Source organism: Alexandromys fortis, unplaced genomic scaffold (assembly GCF_014885135.2).
Source record: "Alexandromys fortis isolate MF-2015 unplaced genomic scaffold, M_Fortis_MF-2015_v1.1 scaffold_8_9099976_23576923, whole genome shotgun sequence".
Classification (NCBI taxonomy): Eukaryota; Metazoa; Chordata; class Mammalia; order Rodentia; family Cricetidae; genus Alexandromys; species Alexandromys fortis.
Window position 1 is genome coordinate 3,708,919 of NW_026067899.1, and position 20,520 is coordinate 3,729,438.

The following is a 20,520-nucleotide window of genomic DNA, read 5'->3' on the forward strand; positions in this document are numbered from 1 at the left end:
TCAACTATGTTCATAGTAGCATTATTCATAATAGCCAGAACCTGGAGACAACCTAAATGTCCCTCAACCAAAGAAAGGATAAGCAAAATGTGGAACACAATGGATTACTGCTCAATGGTAAAAAGTAATGGCATCTTTAAATTTGCAGGCAAATGGACAGAACTAGTAAAAACCATCCTGAGCGAGGCATCCCAGACCTAGAAAGACTCACTCATAAGTGGATACCAGACATAAAGCAAAGGATAATTATTCTATAGTCCACAGCCCCAGAGAAGCTAGAACTCTCTTCCAGAAACAGACGGAAGCAGATGCAGAGATCCACAACTAACCACTGGACCAGACTCCAGGTGAGGAGAGCGACCAGCAACAATATCAACAAAAGGGTCAAGATCACAATGGGGGAAATCCACAGAATCAACTGACCTGAATTAGTTGATGATCATCAACTTTGAAGTGACAACTGGGGAACCTGCATAGGACCGAACTAGGACCCCGAATAGAGGTGACGATGGTGTGGCTTGGATAGTATATTGGGATAGTATATGGGGATCTAACTCTGATGCATGCACTGACTTTGTGGAGCCCATTATCTATGTAGAGATACCTCTGTCAGCCTAGCAAGGGGGTTAGCAGGGGAGGGCCTTGGTCCTGCCTCTATGAGGTAGTGGGACAGAATTAGTTGACTTCCCAGGGAAGGCTTAACCTCTCTGAAGAAGGGAAGGCGGTGGGGTGGGAATAAGGAGGAGGAAGAAGGAACTAGGATTGGTATATGGCTGCTATTCCAGAGGTCCTGAGTTCAATTCCCAGCAACTACATGGTGGATCCCGCAACCATTTGTAATAAGATCTAGTGCCCTCTTCTGTCATGAAGGCATACATGCAGGCAGAACATAGTACATAATAAATGAATCTTAAGAAAATTAAATAAATGAATAAATAAATAAATAAATAAAGGAAAAGAAGAAAGGAAGGAAGGAAGGACGAAAAAGAAAGAAAACCTCTCAAGAAGTGAGAACACAAGGGATTGAAATTAATCTATCATCTAAATGGATGGAACTAGGAACCATCAGACTGAGTGAGATGGCCCGGGGTCCAGAAAGGCAAATGATGAAGCCTGTCTCTCACCTAACATTGACAGACCCAAGTCTTTGATGTGAGCATACAATCTGGACTAACCTCAGAAACCAAGAAAGCAAAAAGGGGTCCACATCTGGGCTGGCAATGCTACCCCAAGAGCTATACTATAGAAAATCTTACAAAAGCCCCCAAAACCAGACATGAGATGCCCTCCTTTGAATTGTTGTTCAGGGTTATCCAAGACACTCCCAGACATTGTAAACAAAATGTTATTGCCCTTGGTTGGCACCACCCCTTCTACTCCATGGGTGGAAGGTAAGTCCCTATTGTTGAAGACACTGCACGTCAGACACAGGACCTAGAAGACTTGAGTTAGATCTGGCCTGAAAGCTTCCTTTCTGAGGATTAGCTTTTACAGGATCAGAGGTACCATATGGGCTTCCAGAGGAGGGAAACAGCCAATTGTTCTACCAATCTATGAAGCTTATGAACCGCAATGACCAGAATGGCAAGATAACCATAAGGATGCCATAGTGGCATCCATACCTTGGCAGTAAACAATATCTTCCCAATTGGACTGAAGACCTGGTCAATGGGATGGAGAGATGGCTCAGTGGTTGAGAGCACTGGCTACTCTTCCAGAGGTCCTAAGTTCAAGTCCAAGCAACAATATGGTAACTCCCAACCATCTGAGAGGGATTTGATACCTTCTTCTGGCATAAAGGGAAATGTGCAGATAGAGAACACTCATACATAAAATTAATAAATATTTTTTTTTACAAAGACCTATTCAACAAGAGAGAAATCCTATCTGGCACTAGAAACCTAGTCAATTACCTGGGGCTAGTAAAGTCATAGATTTTGGAGGTGAGCATACGACCAACACTCTAATAAATCAGCAAAAACCCCTAATTACATTTTAAACATGTATCCTTATTCCAACAGGTAAGTATAGTTCCCACGCCTCATGCAGTAAGATGGAGGCCATTACAGAAAACTGCAACTCATCAAAGGGCAGAATTGTGGAATCCAGTCCCAACTGATTGATCTACAGCACAGCTCCTGCCCCTAAGGGTCAGGCTTGGTTGTGGAGGAGGAAGTGGGAAGATTGGAAGAGCCGGAGGACCAGACCACTCGCTGTGAGACAGTGTGTCCTAGAGACACCAGAGACAGTGAAGCCTCAGCAAAACGGCTCCCTAAACAGGAGCTGAACAGGGACACCACCGATAGCCATGCTAAGGGGACAGGCTTACAGAGCCTCAGCCTTAGACAAAGAAGAACAGGCAACCAAGGAATGCTGAGGACAGGGGCAGTTGTCTTCCCTGGGGAAGAACACAACAATTCATTTTCCAATGCCAAATAAGCCCTGAAAACATAGCACAAACGGTATATGGGCTGAACCAGCTGTATTTGTATATTTATGAATAGACACAGTGAGCAGGGTATATCTATATATTTTCTAATACACACATACATAACACATATACAGATAACACGTATGTATATAACAACAATTAAAGAAAAAGAGAGATCACAAATTTGAGTGAAAGCAAGATGGGGGGTACTTGGGAAGGGCTGGAGGGAGAGAAGGAAAGGGGGAAATGGTGTAATAGTGTTATAGTCTGAAAACGTATATTAAGAAAGAAGTCTGTCTAGCAAGGGAGATTGAAGGTGGAGACGCGACGGCATTTCTCTGCTGTAAGAAACAGTGACTAGTGGCTAGAATCTTTGGGGAAAGCCACAGAAGTTCACTAATGTTTTCCTTTCTTCTTAGCCATAGAGAGCACGTGCAGAAGAAGACGGGGCCATGGCTGGCATCAGCACCAGATTTGGGGGAATGGAATGGGAGAAGAGAGAAACGGGGACAGTTTACAGCAAAGCTCTCAAAAGGAAGTCGCCGAAGGGAACTCCCTAGCTTGCAGTGGAGCAAGGAGTCGTGGCCTGGACCGGTGCATCAGAGCTGGGTCAGAGGAGATGGAGAAAGAGCCTGAGCAAGGCCATTGAGAAGCAGGAACTGATGTCTGGTCATAGCTGGAAATCTGTCCAGGAGAGAACATTACACCCGGTGGGCAGGTGGCCTTCCTGTCATCTCATGCAGGAAAAAAAAATAGCTGCCCTGGTTCTTCATCCAGCTGGTTCATCTTCAAGGCCCCTGGGCACTGAGACCAGGAAGAGGGAGTGAGTGGGGGCCGGGGTTTGGGGGGTGGGGAGCTCTTTCTACCACAGCTGTGAGAGGAAGGAGGTCATCCGGACTGGAAAGAGGAGCCAGGAAAGAACAGAAGGAAAAGGCTGAGGTGGCCTTGGGATGAAGCCAGGAGGAAGGGAGTCATCAGTTCATCAGTAGGGTTAGATTTAGCAGAAACAGAGAAAGTCTTCTAGAGCAAGAGACGTGTGTGTGTGTGTGTGTGTGTGTGTGTGTGTGTGTGTGTGTGTGTTGGAGTAGTGGAACCTTCGTGTAGTTACATGATTTGGAATGTTATATGGGATTGGCAGAGAAAGATGTAATTCCCATTGCCTTCAATAATTAATAAACGATAACCTGATACATGCCCCTGTAAAGTGTCCATCTCTTGCCAAGTCCACTATAGGGAAAACAAGACAAAGTTGGCAGGCCACATTTTCTTGGATCACTCAAGCAATCCACGTACTTCTTTGCTTCCCAGATTGCCCAACCCAAACTCCCTGCACTCAGGGTGAATGCAAGCTAGACAGCACGCTCTTCACATGCTTCCAAATCATAATATGACTCACGAGGTCTGCATGATCAGCCTTCTGCTGGAACGAAAATGAGGGCATAGCCTCTCTAAGGTATGGTTGAGGAGAAGGCTTTTATTGTAGATATGAGAGAGAGAGAGAGAGAGAGAGAGAGAGAGAGAGAGAGAGAGAGAGAACAGCCAGAGGCATCTGGAAGCGTCCAGAGCAGGGAGAGAAAGCAGTAGACTAAACATGGTTGGTAGACTGAACCAAGTCAATGAGAGGGGGGAGAGGGCAGGGAGGGAGAGGAAGAGAGGAAGAGAAGAGAGAGGGGCAAGTAGACCAAGAGATGAGAGAGCAAATGGTGCCAAGAGAGCGCAGGGCCAAAATGGCGGGGTTATGTAGGAAATCAGAAGCAGGGGGAGGGAATCAAAACTCATGGGCTGGAGAAGTTTAGGGAGGGAGTAGGGTGAGGAGAGCTCAGAGGAGCCAGGATGCCACCCCGGGACTCTGTAACAGGCACTTTCTGGGGAAGCCAAGAGGCTAGCATGTGCTTTGATGTGCTAATAGGCATCACAGACATTCATCCTGGGGTTTCTGTTGGGTCTAACATTGCCCACCTCTCTACCCATGGGTCACAGCATCGTTTGCCTGTCTCACCATTTCCAGCCACGGCGGCCTTCTTCTAGTTGATTTGTCTGACAGCTTTCCCCGCCTTGGGCAGGCCATACAGGCTGTTTTCTCCTTTTCCTTCTTTATCACGGCCAAGGCCTTTGACACACCTTCCTCAGACTAGCGATGTCTAAGTCCTCAAGATGTCAGGTCCCTTTGCTCAGCCCTGTCTCTGGAATATTTATGAATAGGTCTTCTCAGATTTTTGACACTCAAATGGCAGTTTCCATGATGGCTTATTATTTATTATTGGTTTTCCTTTGAACGGTAAGCTTCATGAGACTATACCCGCTTTGCTTATTCCTGTCTGCAGTGCCTACCCAAACATCAGGCTTTTCTTTGTTGGCCGATAGTCTTGGGTTAAAAAGGTATTCTCTGAATGAATAAATGAAAGGAAGCCAGGTTAGAGGGAATAGCTATCCTAGTATGGTCTTCTTAGGGAGCAATGAGCCACCACTATTTCCAAGGCCGTGCATCCTAACAGTTAGATCATCCCTCGTGTGTGTCGTGAACGTGGGTGGCCTCCCAGCATCTAGGCTCCGAGATGGAGGAATTGAAAACTGAGGTCAGTCAAGGATAAGGAGAGGTCTTTCTTAGGCTTAAGATGAATCAGGAATTTCCAGTAATGGAGAAGAGAAACTGAACACGTTGGGCTGCTTAGCGACCTTTTAAGGCTGTAGATGAATAAGAGAAATTCATCAGAAATGTTAGGCTACAAAGTGAGAACTAAGGACACAGGAATAAGATGCTCTCTGACAGCTTGGACAAAGGCTCAGCTGCAGGCCCTTGAAAGGGGGGAAACTTTTATTTCTGAAAATTTTTATTTTTGCATTTTTCCTTTTTTATTGAAAATAGATTCTTTTCTCATACAATATATCCTGATTACATATCCTCTCACCTCTCCCACTTCCTCCTTACATCCACTCCTATCTGTATACTCTCTTTCTGTCTCTTATTAGAAAATGCTAGGCTTCTGGGTGGCAATAAGGCGCTGACCCTGAACTATTGAAGGCAGGTGTGAGGAACCACGGGAGCTGGCCAAAGTGTCTGCGACTGTCTCTCAAGCCAGCCACCGTGTCTTTTTCTGGGTTGTTTTATTTTCTTTTTCTTCTTTTCTTTTCAAAGAATGGGGATCAAACTACCAGAAAGACACTTTGGTAAGCCAGATGTTTGTTTCAAATTTCAGACAGTGCGATGAAGGGAATTAAGAATACTAAGTACTTCGCTGTCCTTTCTCCACACCTACCCACACGTACACATATAAATCCACACTCTCGCCCAGAGGATATTAGAGCATTGGATTTCCTTTTCCTGTGGAAATGCTTAGTACACCAGGATTTTAGAAGGTTAGAATTTTTTTTTTCCAGGAGAACAGATGGTAAGTGGCAAAACGATGGCAGGTGGTCTCTTAACTCTTTCTGTATTTCGTTACTTAAAATGTTTTATGTTACCCAAGGGCTGCAAGTAACATTTGAACCATGCTGCTGTTGTACCTTAAACAAAAACACAATGGTGACCAGTGTTTAGTCTGTTAAAACACTCTCTTTGAAAACCAAAACCAAAAACAGTTTGAAAGTCTCTGATTAGCCAGAGTGCGGTATAGGTCTTCGGCTGAAACAGATAGCTGACCGCCCATTTTCTTTGGGAAATGCAGGTGTGGGTGTGATGTGTGTGTGTTCTGTTTGCACTGAAACAATGTACTTTTGTGACTCCTTTGTGCTTTTCCTGACTTATTTCAGAAGTTGTATAGTCTTTGTGGGGGGAAGTCTTTTCTGTTAATATATTTGCAGTTCATTAAAGGATATGGAAAGTCCAAATCAATTACTTTTGAAAGCAATTTATAATCAGTGTAAAAGCTGTGCCATCCGCATCTGATCCTGAGTCACAGTGGTGCAGTGACGAAAGTCGGTGTCATGGTCTGCCAGAGCTGGGACAGTGTTTCTCTAGTTTTTACTTACACTCTTTTTAATAAATATATGTATATATACATACATAAATATACATATATTTATATATATTAAAGTTCATACCCTTTTNATAAATATTATGACAAAAACAACAAAAAAGAAAATACTAGGCTTCTATGAGATAACAACCAAACAAAACAAAAGATATAATAAGATAAAATATGAAAAACAACCAAAAACAAACAAAACAAAGCCAAAACCCCATAAACAAATTCACATCAAATTTGGACAAGGCAAACTGACAATGAAAAGAGCCCCAAGAGAAGGCACAAGAATCAGAGACCCACCCATTCGCACACTCAGGAATCACATAAAAACACTAAACAGGAAGCCATGGTACATACACAGAGGACCTGGTGCAGACCCTTGTAGGCCCTGTATTTGCTGCTGCAGTCTCTGTGAGGTAATATGAGCTTTGCTCGGTTGGTTTAGAGGGCCCTGTTCTCCTGTGTCCTCCATTCCCTCTGGGTCTTTTAGTCCTTCTGCCTCCTCTTCTATGGGATTGCCTGAGCACTGAGGGGAGGGATGTGATGGAGACATCCCACTTACAGCGGAGTGTTCCAAGGTCTTTCTTTCGCTCTTTCTGCATGTCTGGTTGTGGGTCTCTGTATTTGTTTGAAAGGGGGACATCTATAAGTAAATTCAGTGAGAATGTGAAGAAAGGGGGATACACTTCCTCAGAGGTAGAAGTTATAAGGAATTTAGGGGCTTAAATACTTAAAGGTAAGAATTGAGAAAGAGCGTTGGAAATAAGGTAGTTATACAAACTTACCATATATACATATATAATAAATATGATGTAGACATCGGTCTGATTACACATGGCTCAACAACATGCAAATATTAAACTAAAATAGTCAGTGTTAGAGACAGTCTTCAAAGTGGCATACTTTTGCGTATGCTCCCACAGATAAAAAGCCATATCTGCAGCCCTGCATTCAACACAGCTTCTTTCACTGTCAACGCTTTGGAGCCACCAGGTAGACCAGGATTTTTTTTTCTGGGCTTGAGGTAGGTGTAGCGCTCCCCAAGGGGCTAGACAAGATAACTTTACCTTGGAGGCATCGCCAGAGATTTAGCTCCAGACTTAAGCTCATCATAATCGTCATAGTCTTTTCAGTAAAGCTATGGATAGACCATGCCATGACTTCAGCATGCTGACAACCCGAATGGCTGGCTGAGCCAGTATGATTGAGCCAAGCAATAAGAGATTCAGGAAACAGAGTAAGGAGGCAGAGATGCTCATTGCTTTAATAGTCGTCATGAATGAGTGACATATCAGGAACTCACATAAGGGAGATGAAGGAAGTCAAAGGTCATTGAAGTCATGAGTTGTTGGTTTAGGGATTTGAGATGTGAACTGCTTTGTTCTTCCTTGTCTTGCTTTCTTTTATCACCTTCTAAATTCCCTATGTTAAAATCTCCAGAATATATATAATTGCATACGTGTGTGTGTGTACGTGCGTGCTGTATGACACTATTCTTGAAGAGACATAAAAAAAAAAAAAAACACCTGTCTACTCATCCCAGATATGGAGCTAGCTACAGACCAAAGAAAGGATACAGCTGAAGTTCAACTTAGTAGAATATTGAGTTTTATTGTGGTTCCTTTCAGGAGTATGAGTGAGTGGCTACTTACAGGAACAGGAACGACTCAAAGTTGGTTATATCATCAAAATCCCACCCTAGTGTGGAAAAGCTGGAAACCCAAATGCTGGAGACCTGGAGCTCAGTGCATAATTTACAGGCAGCACAACAGGTCGGGGACGGTCATTTGCAGGAGGCTTAGCTGGTCTCTGCCTCAGGTAGCTCTACTTGTCTGAGAGTGTCTCTCAGCAGTTTTTGCTACTTATGTGAGCTTGGGGAGGGAGGAGTTTAGAGAATCTGGTCAACTTCAGGGACTTTCTGAAGCTTTCGAGTTGTTTACTTCCTGAGCTCAGCAAGCTTCCCTTCAAGGCAGAATATTTTATCTCTGAGAAAATCGGTGTGTGAGGAGGGGTCTTCCTGTACCTCTTTCTGCAAAGTATAAAATGTAATGTCTGAAGCTTTCTGGGTATATAGGCATTAGAAGTTAGTGTAGATGCAGAAGGGATATTCCAATGATAATGGCTTAAGTCATACAGGTGATTGTTTTATATGCCATGGAACCTCACCATATTTGGGATCAGGGTTGGTTTAATGGGTTAATGCTACCATCAAGTCCCAGGTGTTTCTCTTCCCAAACCCCCCACCCCGGCATCCTCAGCAAGTAAATCTTCATCATTTGTGTATCATGTCATGATCACCAGGTGGTTACTGTAGCCCTTGATAGATGTTGAAAACAGGAAAAAAAATGTAATCATGAAATAATTTCCCCTGTTAAAACTCCTAAAGGTGACCAGTAAAGATCTTCTGCACCGGACAAAACTGGGTCACATATCTGACTGACACTCTCACTGAAAGCAGAAGAGGGATATAATAACCATGTCTAGTTTGGCTGGACCTGGGTCTTGTCCTGGAGCCAACTTTCCTTGAATGCATGTTTGCCTTAAACTTCTATAAACTTGGAAGACTTTTGGTAGAAACTCGTAACATAAAACAGTGACTTTCAGGCAAGGTTCAGCAAAGTAACGGTAAAGCTCTCTAAGGAGCAACTTGACTTCGAGGATAGGGTGTGAAATTTCATAGAACATGATGCGTTTTGAGTTTTGCTTCCCCTTGACACGTGTGTTCGTTTCTATACAAACAACAGTTATGAAGAATGGAGAGGGTGGGAGGAAGAGGGAGAGCGGGAGGGGGATAACACGGGGAGAAGTGGCATAGTAAACTGCCTTTAGCATATATCCTTAAGTAAGCATGGAGGATGCTGAGATGGACTCCTGAGAGTGCAGGAAGCGGTCCTTCCATATCCAATAGCACATCTTTGAGGCTATGTGAACTCTGGTGTAGGGTCTGCAGGAATCCAGAGAGGTTCTCGCCAGCTCTCCCAGAGTGGATGCAAGTTAGATCTGGCTTCCGATCTCTTAATTGTTTTTTTTTTTTTTTTTTCCTGTCTTAGTTTGAAGGTTGGTGCTTAAGACAGGGTCTGCATAGCCAGCTCCTTTTTAGTTTGGTTTGCTTTCAGGACAGGGTCTTGCTTCTACTTCCGGAGTGCTGGGATTACAGAAGCGCACACCACACCTGTTGGTTAGGGACTTTCAGTGATTATTTCAACTGTGACTCTTCAATCATGTGGCTTCAAAGGGTTAGGGTTAGCAGTGAATTAGCGAATTGGGTCTAGGTAACTCACTGCTTGTCTGACTTTTTTTTTTTAACTTGATAATTTTTTTTTCTTAGACTTATCTGGAATGAGGAACTCTCAACGCGGAATTGACTCCATCCTAAGGGATGGCAGGCAAGCCTGTAGGGCATTTTCTTGATTAATGACTGACGTGGGAGGACTTGGCTCACTGTGAGCAATGCCGCCTCTGGACTGGCGGAAAGCAGGCTGGGCACGTCGGTAAGCAGCACCCCTCCATAGCCTCTGCATCAGCTTCTGCCTCCAGGTTCCTGCCTTGTTTGAGCTCCTGCTCTGACTTCCCTCAGTGATGAACTGTGACCTGGGAGTGACATGATGAAATGGACCCTTTCCTTTCTCAAGCTCCCTATGGCCATGGCCTTTATCAGAACAATAGGAAGCAAAACTAAGAGGCCTGTCCAAGGCTCCAGCTAGCACCCCTATCTACCACTGCCACCGTAAGTGCCATCAGGTCTGCTGGATCCTATGGTCCAGATGCACAGCAGCCTGGACTTGTTGGCCTTTCCATTAGGAACCAGACCTTGTTAGACTACCTGGACCACACACATCCTTAGCCAGCCTAGTAAATCCCCTTTTATTATCATATATTCATTCTATCTGTTTGGGTCCATAAGAGAACCCAGCTTAGTACTGCTGTGGTAGCATTTCACAGGCCAAGGTCCTGGTTCTTAAGGTGTCACCCAGCATTAATAAATAAGGGTTGAGAGACTCGATGCAGCCATTTGAAACTCAATAATAAAAACAACGTGCCTGTCTCGTTTTCACTATACATGTGGTGGAAAGTTTAACGAAAGATAGATGCAGAGTTCAGGAGTTTATTTGGTTGTTTTTCAAGACACGTAGGACAGGTTTGGCAAAACTATTCCCAGTTCCCAGTCTACATTGTGTGAAGCATGAAGCACCTTGCTCTGAGCTAGGGAGTAGTAGTAGACACCACCCACGCCAAATTTATACTCACTTGGCACGCACCGCCGTGACCCGGGCTTGCCTGTAAACAGGCACCAGTGAAGAATCATTTCCAAGACGGCTGCATCACCAGGAGGGAGGTGTTCTGGATAAAACTCAGACATGAAACCCATCAGCCAAGGCCTTAGGCAGGCTGGTTCCCCTCCAGGGACGAAAGAATCCACGTAACAGTAGCAATGACTGAACACCAAGGGTGCAGCACTTACTAGTGACTTCTTTTAGTCTACAGCAGATTTCTCCCTGATTTTCTCATTTATTTGACTTATTCCTCTCTGTTGTAAAATTTCTGGTGTTACCTGACATCATCTTTAATGGTGCGTCAGGGAAAGAGAAAGAAAAAACAAGAACGATTACAGTCAAGGTATATGTGTGTGTGTTTCTATAGATAAAGATATAGATATAGTATAGATATATGTTGTTTGTTTGACATAGTCTCACTATGTAGTTTAGGCCAGCCTCAACTTACAATATATTCCCGCCTCGACCTTCTAAGTCCTGGGATCATGGGTGTCTGCCACCATATCTGTCCAGGAGAAAAGATTAGCTAATTAATCAAGTCTTTTTGACTTCAGCACTGTGGCTGCACCCTAATCTACTGCTATTCCAGTCAGCGATTGGGACTCTGCAGTTACCAGCCTGCTTCTCTGGTAGTGGTCTCGTCACTCAGGCTGCAGCCTGCAGGGAAATCTGTTTTCACCAACTCTGTCACTGCCACTAGGTAGCTTTTTTTTTTTTCCTGTCCTGGAACTAGTTCTTGTAGACCAGGATGGCCTTGAACTCTTAGAGATCCACCTGCCTCTGCCTCCCGAGTTCTGGGATTAAAGGTGTGTGCTACCACCACCTGACTGCTACAGATAGCTTTAACTAAAGCTCTATGATTCTCTTTATAAATAAGACTCAAGATTCAAAGGCTGGGGAGAAAACCTGTGAGCTCAGAGAAGCTGGGTCACAACTAGCGAACCTTCTCTCCTTGCTGGTGTTTCTGAAGGAGAGTGTCCTGCCCCCCTACAGCATAAAAAGCCCTAGCATTCCAAGTCCCTCCCAGTGACTCCCTGTCCATTTATTTAACTCTTTCGGAAGCCCCTGATGCTCTAGGACTACTTTCTGTTGACTAGTTGCTAACTCAGCCTCCTGACCCAAGGCTAATCTTATTTAACTATCACAAATACAGTCTTGGGGTTCGCAGTGTGATCGAATAACCCCTGACAGAATCAAGTCTATATTCTAGTGCCTTTTCCTCTGTTAGAGAGGGAAGAGAAAAATAAAAACAGAAGTTCTGTCCAAGAGCTGTGTGCCGAAGATGGCAAGCAGCTGGAGAGAACAACGTTTCACCCACTTACTTATTTCACAATTTTTTAACTTATTTAAACAACTGGATTCATCCCTCTATATCTCTCTATACCTGTATCTATCACATTGTTTTTATCTATTCATCTGTTGGAGGGCATCTGGACTGGTTCCATAGCACGAGCAATGTGAACAGTTTGTCAAGCAGGAATACGCAGGTAGATATGTCTGTGATGTGTTAATTAGTCTAAGTATATCTCAGAGCGTATACCTGAATGTTATAGTTGTGCAGTGTTTAGCTTTATGTAAAACCTCCATACTGATTTCTATAGTGGTTGTAGAAATTCCCACCAGCAGTGTCTAAAGGGCCCCTTTCCTCCACATCCTTGACAGTTATTTGTTCCTTTTTGGGAGCGGGGAGGTTCAGGAGACATTCTGACAAGGACTAGGGTAAGACAGAATCCCAATATGGTTTTATCTTCCATTTTCCTGATGGCTAAGGATGCCGAATAACTTCTCAAATACACTTTGGCCATTTGTATTTCTTCTTTGAGAACTGTTTGCTTCATGTATTTGCACATTTATTGACTGGAGGATTGATCTTTTGCTGTCTAAATTTTGAAGTTCTTTGTAGATGCTCTCCAAGATTTTCTCCCATTCTGTAGCTGTCTCTTCACCCTGGGGATTGTTTCCTTCACTGAGCCGCCCTTTAACTTCAGACAATCCCATCCATCAGTTTTTGGGAGAATTTCTTGCGCTACCGGGGCCGTGTTTCAGAAAGTGCAAACTGTATTCCATGTTGAAGTATTTCCCCTGCTTTCCTCTAACCATATCAGGGATTCCAGTCTCACGTTAAGGAGGCTGATGCAGTTTTCAATGGATCTTCATTCAGGACAAGACATATAGTTCTGGCTTCACTCTAACACAGGCGAATATCTGCTTATCCAGCACACTTGTTGAAGAGACTGTCTTTTCTCTGACCCGTGTTTTCCTCATTTTTGTCAGATGGTAAGTGGTCACAGCTGCGTGGGTCCTCTATCGTAGTCCTTTGGTATTGTCGGGTTTTGTGCCTGTATCACGTGGCCTCGTTACTCTAGCTTGTAGTATAATTTGAAATCAAACACTGTGTTATCTCTAATGGTTCTGTCCTTAGCATAACTTTGGCTATTTGGGGTTATTATGTTTTCATATTAATTTTTTTAGTTAAAAGCAATAATATTTTCATCAGTTCTTTGAGACTTTCTGAGAATGTGTTTTGAGTTGTAGTAGCTGCTCTCCTTAATTTGATTATGCCTCATTACGAGGCTCTCAAAGGATATTTGAGACAGAGTCACTGACTTCGGTCATATAAGTAGTACTACCTAAACCACCGTCTTTGTGATTTCAAACCCCACCTCTTGAGGTTGTCTAGCTTTTAACGGGATTTTGTAGGTACATAGTTAGACCTAATCTCCTAGTTTCTCTTTCAATAAGGGGCGGCCATATGACAAGCGTCCTTGTGAATGGAATGTGGCCAGAAATAATGAATGCCACTCCCAAGTTTGGCTCATAGAAACTGTTCATGTAAATTATCCTATGTCTCATCCTTCCCTTGTGCGATAGATGTCAATATCCAAGGAAACCCTGAGAGCTGCATCTAAAGGATGATAGAAGCTTTGTCATCCCCGGTCCTTGGATGAATAAGAACTTTCCTCCACTATCGACTTCATCTCACGCAAAGCCTGGTGGAGTTCATGTTGGGGAGATGAAGCTAGCCAAGTCATGACCTTAGCTAAGTCAAGTTTCCAGTAAACGGTAGAACCTAAATATGAGGTCATTTGTTTTTGGCTCCCTCTGTAGTGAGCGAAGCTACAGGAACTACATCCGTCCACATGACTTGCTTGAAAAACAGAGGTACCCAAGGAAACGACGTTAGCTGTTTTTCTTTCTGTTGCTCCCTGTACTACCCAAGTACAGCCGATTGTATGTATTGGGTTAGATGACTAATGTTGAGTTTCTACAATTCATATTGAGCCGTAGAATGATAATAATGAAGCAAAAAATTATTTATATAATAATAAAAGCATAGCTGGCCATTCCCTGCTATTCTGTGCTACTACTGGGTTAACAGTCTCAGACTGCAACCCTTCTCCCTGCCTCTGAAAGTCTTTCTTGGCTTGTCTTCACCACTTTAGGTAAACATCATGCCACTGGATTGCAACATCCAGCATTTTTTGCTCAAAAGCCATCTGTGGGCACGGTGGGCATGCTTTAAGAAGGACTTGCCAAGCACGATCGGTCTTCTTCAGGGTCCTCTGGCTGGCCTGGAAGAAATGAAGACGTTCTAAAGTGCACCTCTCAATCTGCCCATCGGACTACTGAAAGAGTGCACCCCAAAGAAATGGCAGTTTCACTGAGATGCTCATGCTGGGATAAGGAAGAGATACCAGTGGCAGGGTGGTGGTACTTGTCTCTTGAGGTTTCACACAGTTCTAACAACTTCTTCGACTGCCTTACAGGAGCAAGATGGAAGCACGGTCAGTGGTAGGTGGGACCACACCTTGGCAGGAACCTCTTAGAGGTGCATTTCTTTGGCGCTCTATTGTGAAGGCACACACAGGTGTGAGCCTGTTGCACCTTGACTAAAGGGCAGAGAGTTTGAGCCTATTTTTGCTCTTTCAAAGTTGTTGACAACAGGCATGGCTGCAAACAAGCGATACTGATCTAGAGTGTGGTTAATTAGTATTTTGGGTATAGAGGTGATCTGCTCCACCTGGACCAAAGGTCAGAGAATTCGAGACTATTCTTTATGCCATGTTAATGAAGTCTGTTGCTTCCTCCCTCCCCTTTTGGGGTGAAGTATATAAGCATGTGGGGGAAAATGTGGGGTTCAGTATTCACTGTATGCCCCTCCTGATGCTGTCCTGTGTTTCTGTCTCTTATTTCTCTCATATCTCTGTTCTTTTTGCTTAATAATTCTAATCCTCACATTCCTACCTTGGAACATAGGAATTTTGTCAAAGCTGGTCCCCAACACTCTATTTAATAAACTTTGATCTCATTTCAGGAGCTCAGAGACTGAGTGCTCACTGGATCTCTGTCTCTGTGGACCAATGAATAAATATCCCTTCTCTGCTTTCTGTTATTAATTTGCCTGTTTTTATTGGCTTATGAATGACAGGTGGCCAATCCTGACTTGGGGCACAAGTCATGGCCCCATGTTCAGTAATAACCCTACAACCACCCCTTTTCAAGGAAAAAATAAAAAAAATAAGTAGCATTTTGATTCATATGACTCTATTACTTTCAAAAGCAATGCAATTCAAATTAATAAAGAAGAAAAGTAGTAAAAAGAACCACCTTAAGACTAACAGTGAGGAGGCAGAAGAAGAGGCCTGGTAGCTCTAAGCATTCATTTGCCTTGATTCTTCGTTACCAGGAATGTGTTTTAAAAGTCATGCATTTCTACTGCCCCTGGTGGGCAGAGCCTAAGGTTACTGACTTATCAGACCAGGGTCAAGGGTCACCCGTGTGCTCAGAGCTCTGAGCAGAAGGCAACTGCATGTTATCAATTCTCCACAAAACTTTGGGGCTGGTTCCAGATCACGGAGAGCCTGCAACCCCGGGATGTCACAAGGGCCACCTCAAATTGACGGAGAAGACTAGAAGTATTTTGTCTTGTTAGATTTTTTTTAAAGTAGCTTAAAAAAAAAAGGGGGGGGGCTTAGGAAGGAAGAGCCAAGCCTCTCACCAGGCCCTCTACCGTCGGGCCGAATTCTAAGGCAAATCAGTGGTTTCTAAAGCTTGTTGATACCCTCTGAGGGTTCCCAGTGCGCTCTGGGTTGGGGTTACTGCTTTGAGTAAGGTTGACCTTTCCTCTCCTGTCACTGACCTGTGCTAGATCTGGACGTTAGGGCACTGACCTATAAGCAAATAGTCAGCGTTCTGGAAAAGACCTGATTTCTGTTCAATGTTTTATTACGATGAAAACTGATCTTGGGAATGGCTGTACAACCCTGACTTTCCACAGTGGAGTCTCTGGCTTCTTCTGGCTTTTTCAAATTCACATCCACAGGTAAGTGACTGCATTTGCCAGTAGCATTTTAAGTCTCTGCTTTCCAAGTCTGTCCTTATCTTTTTTTTTTCTTTTTAAATCTCAGTTTATGGGGGTTGTGTTTCAGATTTACCAAAAGCCCAGTGTTGTCATATGCTAGGGGTATAGATAGCCCTTGGGTAGATGTGTGGAGATGCAGGGCTGCGTTCTTGGTATAATCAACGAGGGAAGCCTGGTGGCTGTCTTAAAGCAGTGCTATTTGGTATATCAGTTGTCTTGGAAATGTGTGTGTGTTAAAAATAGGTGAATAGATAGGAAAAAAAAAAGATCACCCAAAGTAAAAATGGCAGAGTGAGGCTTTTTAAGCTTGGCATTATAAAAACATGACCCTGTTTGAACTAATAATCACAAAAATCTCAAGACTCATCAGAGACTTTAAAAGATCAGTTATTCTCTTCTTGCCTAAAACCTTTCATGAACTCCCATTGTTGGTGGGATAAAGCCCCAAGACCCCAGCGTTAAAGAACCAAGGATCAACAGCAGCTCCAGAGGTAGCTTGCACCCCCTCCCCGCCAAGACCCATTGTTATTCTTCAGTTTTTGCTCCTGTTCTGTCTCTGGGTTCTGGGCCTTCCATATGCTCTTTCCTTGCTTCCTTTCTTCCTCCGTCTACCTTGAGTTTCTCTCCAGGGCAAATTCATGGTGAACGTGTTCATTCCAGAGATTCCCAAGCTGGTGCTCACGCATATCCTTCATCTATGGTCATCATAGCTGCAATTTTTCCAGGAGTCTATCACCCATCTTTTGTTCACTCCAGAAGCTCCATCAGGGTGAAGCTAATTAGAAGGTTGATGCTCTAGGCAATAGTTTAGTTTTAAAAAAATCACATTTTTGAGAATTTTTTCACTCTTCTAAACTGACTTCATGGTGCTGGAGTGGGAGGATTTTCTGTAAAGAGCCAGGAAGTAAATACAGCGAAGGACTTTCAGTTTATGTCGGAGATATTCAGTGATGTGACCAAAGACAATAAAAAAGGGTGAATGTTGTAACTATATTCCAATAAAGCCATGATTCAGAGAGAGAGAGAGAGAGAGAGAGAGAGAGAGAGAGAGAGAGAGAACGAGCAGGCAGTCATTTGGTTGCCCTTATTGCAATAAGAATATAAGATTCTTTACTCTGAAACCAGTTCTGAGCATCTGTTTCTCCTTCCTTCCTTCTTTCCTTTAAAAGATCAGTTAAAGTTCCTTCTTTCTTTCCCTCCCTCCCTCCCTCCCTCCCTCCCTCCCTCCCTCCCTCTCTTCTTCCCTCCTTTCTTCCCTTCTTTAACACCAAGAGTCAGTTGTTAGTGTGGACCAGGCCCTTTGAGAAGATCAACCTTTCCATCAGCTGCTCTAATCTGGATTCCACCAAGCTGCGTTGCATCTTGGCCACCACAAGGCAACACAATAAAAACAGTGGTCATTGACATTTTGTGTTCCCAGGATCTTAACCCTGGCCCCGCAAGGCTCTGAGGACCCTGTGTCTGTCTCCTTCCTCTGGAGTGTCTGCCAGGCCAGTGTCTCCCAGGCAACCATGCAGTTTCTGGTCCCTGCCCTTCTACTCAGCAGTGGTCTTCTACAGGTTGCTGTCCACGCTCTAAGATATCATCAGGGAACTGACCTTGAGTGTTTATTTCCAAGTTGATAAGATTCCATCTTTTATCAGCAGAAGTTGAACAGAAAGTTACACAGTAGACAGGTTAAATATCACATGTCCTTGAACAGAGAAGGACAGTGGGATGTGGTCAGTCAAGTCTCCTCAAGGGGTTCCTACTTAGGTAGCCGTGTCAGCCAACCACTGCATAGAAATATTAATTTCTGCCTTAAACTGTTAGATTCTCTGATGTTTCCGAAAACTGATTTTTTTTGAAAGACCTTGAAAATTTTCAATCTTTTCCTGAAAGATTTGGAGGAGATAAAATAATTCAATATCTTAAAATTCAAATAAAAAACAAATAGCGCAAAATCTTGTTTTCAGCTCTGAATTATCTTATGCTTGCCAAAAAATTATCATTGCAAATTGTTAAGCAATTCTGATTATAACTTTTAGCAATGGATAGTGTGGTTTAGGTGCTAATTAAGCATTATAAGGTATTAACTGAGAAAGTAGATTCGGTGGCATTGTGACTGCTTCTGTTGGTAAGGGAAAAACAAAACAAAAAACAAACTTCCAAAGGAAGAGGCCCATCCTCAAGATCCTGCCAAACAAGTCTGTTTATCATTGCAAACTGGATTTCTGCATTGCTAGGGTTTCAGTCTAGGAGAGGTGTTCTCTCCAGGACTGCTGCAAGCTTTTCCTGAGATCTTTCCTAAATCAGCCAATGGATGAAAACATACTATTGTAATGGATGGGTTGCATTCTGCATTGTAACGGTATGAGACAATCCATTCTACATTGTAGCAGTTTAAGACAATCCATTCTACATTGTAGCGGTATGAGACAATCCATTCTACATTGTAACGGTATGAGACAATCCATTCTGTGGAAGGATCACAAACAACACCTTCATTCAAGTCTTCCTAATTTTCTGGGCACTTTCTCCACACTTAGTGTTAAAAAAAAACTTCAGTATCATTGTGACCTGGATGAAGCCAGGTCAGTGGGTTGACTGCAAAGGATCCTGGAAAGCAGAGTTGGGGAAGGAGCGAGAGGATTAGGTGTAGAAGCATAAAGGACAAAAGGAACTTGCGTTCTCTTTCTTTGTGGGTTTCAACAGGATCAGCTCATGGAGCTGAAAATGGATTAGTCAGGCCTCAGAGATATGTTAAAAACCATGACTGGCTTGGTGGTGCTTACTATAATCTGAGGGGCAAGTTAAAGACCAACCTCGGTGTACATAGTGAGTTCCTGGCCAGAGAGCTATGTAGTAAGATCTTGGGTCAACTCCCATTGTGCCCTCAGTCCAAAAACACCAGGCAGCAGCAAAAACAATAACAGGATCTGTGAAAATCCAGGATCTGAGGGAAGGCCCTGTACTTTGGCCTCTTATTTCTGCTGCACAGCAGCCGGCAGAAACTTCTCTTAACCACTGAGCCATCTCTCTAGCCCCCCCCTGGCAGAAACTTCTCAAATGAAGGAGTAAGTTAGGAAAAAGAATTGGTGATTGAATAAAGAAGAACAGGTCTTGTTGGGATCCAGGGACCTCACTATTGTTACTGTGATGCTTCAGGGAGAGGGGGAATCTTTGCCTTTGGTGTCTACTGTGACCCCCCACCCCAAGGCTCCAGTGGATAGTTCCAGTACAGGGGTCACATGAGTGGCTCTGGTTGACCTAAATAGGTCACACAGTGCAACACAAAACTATAAATCTGGAAAAGGGAAAGTAGAGGTTAATAAGAATGGGAAGGGAATAAGAGAGGGGACAGAGAGAGAGAGAGAGAGAGAGAGAGAGAGAGAGAGAGAGAGAGAGAGAGAAAGAGAGAGAGAATAAATAAGGACTTGTTATTTATCTCTCCGAACCATACTTTTCCTGGATTCTCCTTGTCATTTAGTCTGAATTACAAAAGTTTGGTACACCATGGACTCATTTTCTAGTTATTTTTTTTCTTAAGCTTTGGGTTCCTAAGACATGCTGTAGTAAACACGCGAATACAGTCTCAGCTTGGATCTCATATAATGTGGAGTTTGAATCTAGGCTCCAGTTACTAACCAGTTACTAATGTGCTCGTGATCCAGTGTCTGGAAAATGTGGAGAGAGCAAGTTGCCATTTCAGGAGACAAGGATTTAATGATTAGTTTTTTGTTTGTTTTTACTCTGCATATGCCCGTGTGTGTGTGTGTGTGTGTGTGTGTGTGTGTGTGTGTGTGTGCGCGCGCGCGCGCGCGCATGTATATAGAAGTCACAGGACAATTTGTGGGATTCATTCTACCATCCTACGATTTGGGCATTTAGGTTCTGGGAATTAAACTAGGGCAGGCAGTTTTGGTGACAAGCACTGTTAGCTGCTGAGCCTTTTCACCAGCCCCTACTGAATGATTTAAAGTCAAGACATATGTAAAGAACATTTCTGGCATATTCTAAATGCCATTTCAGTTTTAATTGGTTTTTAAAACAATTATGAGTGAAAATAATAAACTAGGATCTTCTACAACCTATCATTAGTACATTTAGTCTTGTTTGTATTTCCAATTTGCTCTCCAAAAGTTATTCGATCATCTAGTGTTTTTATTACCTGGACGAAAGAGCACTCGCCCTCTGTCCTCACAGCACTTCGCACTATTGGGGTTTAGCCCGTGCCTGGATTTTGTCCAATGGCTTTAGTACCTATTCCTAACTGTGACCCATTTCTTTGCTACTCTTGCAAAACTTTATTTTTTTTCCAACCTTATAGGTCTTCTAAAACCAGGAATGGATATTAATGATAACAAATATTTTTTGAGTCTATTGAAATGATCATTTGTCTTATTAACTAACCATTCTATGCTCTAAATCAACCCCATTTCATTGTATTTTGTAAGCTACTGATTAACATATAGAACATCATGCTTAACTTTTGAAAGTCAATTTTCT

The 20,520-nt window shown here is 43.3% G+C and overlaps 1 protein-coding gene and 1 long non-coding RNA gene across 2 annotated transcripts in view; both read left to right on the forward strand.

Annotated features, from left to right (window-relative positions):
* Nucleotides 1-3,769: 3,769 nt before the first annotated feature.
* LOC126489196 (uncharacterized) lies at nt 3,770-14,934 on the forward strand. Its single transcript, XR_007588881.1, has 4 exons — nt 3,770-3,884; nt 9,725-9,887; nt 12,832-12,947; nt 13,542-14,934. It is a non-coding gene; the product is annotated as an uncharacterized lncRNA (long non-coding RNA).
* A 577-nt stretch (nt 14,935-15,511) lies between these two features.
* Nucleotides 15,512-20,520, forward strand: part of Abcb11 (ATP binding cassette subfamily B member 11) — a 71,755-nt gene continuing 66,746 nt past the window's right edge. Inside the window, exon 1 of the mRNA XM_050121925.1 lies at nt 15,512-15,993. The gene's annotated coding sequence lies outside the window, so the exon portion shown is untranslated. The remainder of the gene's footprint in view (nt 15,994-20,520) is intronic.